The following is a 5164-nucleotide window of genomic DNA, read 5'->3' as shown; positions in this document are numbered from 1 at the left end:
CCCAGTCCCCAGCCCCGCTGAGTCAAAAGCATGCATTTACACGTACATGAGATTTTACCCTCATAAGTGTCTTAAAAGATCCTGATTTGGCAAAGTGAATTTATGGCAGGAGTGAGATTTGTGGAAGGAAATCCATAAGCACAAGCACAGGAATGAAAACCAAAGGAAACAAAGGTACACTTGAAACAAAGTATTAAGGCCCAACATGTTTGGAGCGAGAAGATTTCTTCAGAGGTGACTGTGGGCCCAATCCTATCCAATTTTCCAGGACCGGTGCAGCAGTGTCAGTGGGATGTACACTTCATCCTTTGATGGGGAGGCAGTCACAGAGGCCTCCTCAAGGTAAGGAAACATTTGTTCCCTTGCCTCTGGGGCTGCATTGCGGCTGCGCCAGTGCTGGAATGTTGGATAGGATTGGGCCCTGTGTCTCTTCAAGAGATAACTACACAAGTGATGCCTGGGGGCAAATACCTTGCCACTTGTCTTCCCCCCCATTGCTGCACCCTTGTTCAGACCTGGCTCAGCCACGAAGCAGTACTCCCTCTAAGCTGTACGGCCCTACAGTTAGAATCAGAGCCCTGCACAGCTTTTGACAGGGCACTCCAGAGCTCAGCAGTTTCAATGTCATCACTGCCTGTGCTGCTCTGTGAGGGCTTTGTGCAGTCCTTGTGAAAATTACAGAGAGTACTGGCCATGAGGCTGACTGAAGTGCTCGTTTTGAGTGCTGAGCTGTATCCCATGTCAGCCCACCACCTCCCCAGCCCTCCACCGACCCATCTACCTCAAACAGTGCTCTTATCTTCTTGCTCAGTGAAAGCAAGTGAGAGGAGGAACAGAGCAGCTGCGGCCACCTCTTTCTTCTGTGCCACTACTGCAAACACCATAACTGCTACAGTGGAGCTGCAGGAAGATCCTGTTCTGATTGTTCAGTTCAACAAGCAATCAGAACAGGATTGCTCAGGTCTGTCTTCTTCTCTTTCTTGTCTGCCCAGCCAACAAGATCAAGAAGGAGAAGAAGGAGTCTCCCAATCAAATTCAGCCCAAGACCTCATGACACCTGCGGTGGCATTCCAGATGCTGCTCCCCTTGCCCAATGATATGCCAATCTCTGCGCCTACTTTTCAATGCTCTTTCTTGGCACTCTTCCCTCTGCCACATTTCATCTTTGCCCCCTCCCTCTTCCAACCCAGGGGTTGGAAAGCAGAGGAAGAACAGCTGAGGCAAGTAGGTGGACAGAGATGGGTGCACCCCACTAATCTTCTGCCTGAGGCGACCGCTGCAGTTGGCCTCATGGGTGGGCTGGCTCTGCCCCCCCCACGTGTCTTTCCTTTTACCTTGAGATCTATTTGTCATCATCGTCCCCCACACCTCCTCCTCCCACTTGCTGCCACCTGGCCCTCTTAGAACAAACAGAACAAATAGCCCTCTTAGAACAAATGCAGCATGCTGGGAACAAGCAGGAGGAGAAGGTGGCACACAGGTGGCCCTTAAGTTAAGAGGAAGGAGTTACAGGGGTTCCAGAGCATTTGCTGTGCTCCCCTCTCCTTGCCCAATCAGCTGCTTCCCTAAACAGCCAGGCAGGTGAGGAGGAGGAAGAGGCAGCAGCAGCAGCAACAGAGACTGCAACAGCAAGAGCATTGCAGCAGCTCCCCACTGGCAATAGGGGAGGGGATTGCCAGTGGTGTGCACATTGCTATCTGGGAGGAAAGGCACTTTTTTTACATACCAGTGCTTTTCTTTATAATCAATCTGCTTATCTCATATATATATATAATCTTGTGTACAGTTGAATCACTCTCCTGAACCCTGATCAAGTGTATTTACAGTGGCTAAAGTTCCATCCAGCTGTTTGTTTTTGCCTTCATCTCATGCCAAGAAGACATTTTCTGCTTGACAGAATTTGTCCTCTAGTTGTTCATGGAACTATTGCTAATATGAGATCAGGCAAAACTGCTTTTCCTTCCCTAACAACACTGCAGTACAAATGAAACGAGACAAGGAATGTCTCAGAGACTTGAGTCCATCATTGACCATTTAGTTTAGTTTAACAGAACCCCTGTGTGTGTGTGTGTGTGTGTGTGTGCGCGCGCGCGCATGCGTGCACGTTACACAGAGTGGAAGCCAAGTACCATACACGTTTTGAAAGATAACATCACACTTGAAAGATCACAGCAACTTCTTTTTAATTTATATAACACATCAGAGGATTATGTATTACGTACAAGTGATATGATTACAGAGCAGTAGCTGACAGAGGAGGGAATCAGAACAGTACAATTCTTTATTTTGAGGTAATAATGAATAAGAAAAAAAGGACAACAGTTTCATTGAAAGTTTACAGACTGCCACTGGTGTGAATGTTACACAACTACTCAAGGGATTTATAGCCTGAGTTGGCAGGATTACAAGAACAGAACAGGACATGAGGGAAAATGTGTTGCTCTACCTGTGAAATCAGGATAACCAAAGTGCTTCTCATAACTACAATGCAGAGTGAATTTGGAATTAGACACAAATTCATATACATGAAGCATGTTACTGAATATGGTGAAACCTACTTCTGAGCCACGATGCATGGAATTGCGCAGTAAGTAAATAAGAGCCCAATCTTATCCTTTCCCTCCCCCTGCTGGTGCCCCCAAATGGTGTGTGTGTGGACTGGGAGCTTAATTGAGCTCAGCTTCCAGACTAGTTCCTTCTGTCTTCCTGTATACTAGAAGGAACCCTGCTGCAGGCCTGTACTAAAAGCCTTGCTGGAGTGTTGTATATAACCCTATTTTATAAACCCATTTTAGTTAACTTTTCCTGTGCAGTTCCTTAATACAGTAAAGGTTCAGATATAAGACACCCCCAAAATGCAAAATAGGGACAAAACATTGTTTTACCACAGGCAGGTACTAGAAAGTGGGGTCTGTTTCTGGATAAATAGGGACAGTTAGAAGGTATGAAAATCTAAAAAGATCTTAACTCCACTGAGATTGCTCAGTGCTATTCCAGTCACTGTGCTAGAAGCACAGGATTCTGCAAGCACCAAATCTTACTGTCAGCACAATTTATCCCAGCATGTATATTGGAATATAATTATGCCTCAGGCTGAAGAGGGTCATTGTGCCCCAGTTACTTTGTAGTACAGAATGACTTTTCATGCCCCATCACAGCTGAACACAGGAATGCTGCTCCTATGCTTAATCAGTTGAGAAAGCAACAGACAGGTATGGAGCGCTGGATTCTAGAAGCCAAACAAAACATGCATTCTTACTGCCTGCCTTCCAGGGCTGGACTAGAATAAATGAATTGGTGAGTATTTCTCCAAAGAACAACTAGGTCATGTCCAGTAGCCACATGAAACCCATGTGACCAACATGGCTTCCCCCAACTGTTCTCAACAATCCTTCCAGCATTTCACTGGCAAATTCTTAGCAGATTATCCTGTATTTGAGCAAAACATAAGGAGGTCATGCAGATTGATCTTGAGCCACTCCAAGGCTATGTAAACTAATTCTTCAGCTCCTGCTTGTTGAGCAGGAACAATAGAGTACAATGTCGTTTATGTAAACAGTGTGAGAAACATCCAAACCAGTCAGGCAGTGAGAAATTCAGATAAATAGGACTACAACTCAGGATGACAGCATACTGTAAACACTCACATATAGTACATGAAATTTTTGCCAAGTAGTCAAGCACTAATTATCACTTCGCCTTGCTTTGCAAATGCTTGCAAAGCAGGTCTGTTTTTTGAAACACCAGGATGGGACCCTCCTACCCAGGCTACAATTCAATGCACCCTTACTTAAGAATAATACCCATGGAAAGCAGTGGGTCTACTACTTAGTAAAAAGGGTTGCAAATATCTCATCTCTCTGCTGTGAATTGAATTGCACGCTCTCAGTTATGAGTTATGGGTTGTATGTAGAGCTTCTGGCTTAACACACCAGACACCTTAAGGGTGTCTTTGATTCATGGTTCTCATGTCCACCTTAAAGGTGGATTTGATTCATGGATCTCCTGAAGTGGTTCCCAACCTTTTTCACTTGCATATCCCTTGGCAGCCTATTGCCATAAAATGTACCCTTCGCATTAGCAAAATGTTTGTAATAATACAAGCCCTCATCTCCTCTTTATGAAAACCCAGACTTCATGTATTCATCACAGTGTTTTCTCTTTTTATCTGTTTGAGGAACAGAATACACTGCCTTTGCACTGTTTTGCACCAGAAGTATGCAGAGAAATTCTGGGTGATTGATCACTTTCCATAGTATGTTTCAGCTTTTTTACTGTGCTGGTTTTCAATCACTGGTTCATACATGAATTGATGACCAAAAACTAGCTATTGGTGGGGCTTTCACAGTCAACTAGCTACCTCCTTTCCTGCCTTGCAAGGCATTCTGGAGCACAACCTGACTTTTTCTGCCATTCTGCCATTCTTTTTCAAGTACCCCTAAAGGTCCTATTGAGTGTCCCTGGAAGTACGTGAATACCAGGTTGGGAACCACTGTTTTACTGGTATGTTGTTTACAGTGCACTTACTCTGATAGTGTTTACAAAAAGGTGGTGAAGACCAGAATTTAAAAAAGAATAAAAATGTATCTTATGATCTTTTACAATGTTTTTAATAAATTAGAGACTACAGTGCTTTGGTAACAATTAGCGGTAGGTTATTTTTCAGGATCTGGCCTCGGGTAAAATCAGACAAAACTATAGTTAAACCCCCGACGTTTAACCCCCGACGTATCTGAGGGTCATAGAAAATTCCATGATTGTTGGCTCAAAACCTGCCTTCGACTTATCTGTGGGGTCAACTTATAGGCGAGTGTCTGCAGTATATAATATTCTTAACAGTGGTCACAATTTGCCTTACATGTATATGTATACTCAAGTTCAATGTCAGATCAGGACTCAGTCTTGCTCCTTCCCTTGGGCTTCAAGTGGGACCAGGGCCAGTCCTATCCTTAGGTTAACTAGGCAGGCGCCAAGGCCATAGACCTCAGAGAGGTGTAGTACTGACCTTTGAGGGGTCAGTTCTATACGGATTGGTTTTTTAACCCAAATGACAATTTATATTTTTTATTTTAAGATAAATACCACAACAGTGCTATGGAATATAATTAATTATAAAGTTTATGAAAAATCTCTGTAGAGGTCATGCCTCATTATCCCCTGGGGT

Source organism: Tiliqua scincoides, chromosome 1, assembly GCF_035046505.1.
Source record: "Tiliqua scincoides isolate rTilSci1 chromosome 1, rTilSci1.hap2, whole genome shotgun sequence".
Classification (NCBI taxonomy): domain Eukaryota; kingdom Metazoa; phylum Chordata; class Lepidosauria; order Squamata; family Scincidae; genus Tiliqua; species Tiliqua scincoides.
The sequence above is the reverse complement of the archived record's forward strand: the minus strand, read 5'-3'. Positions refer to the sequence as shown.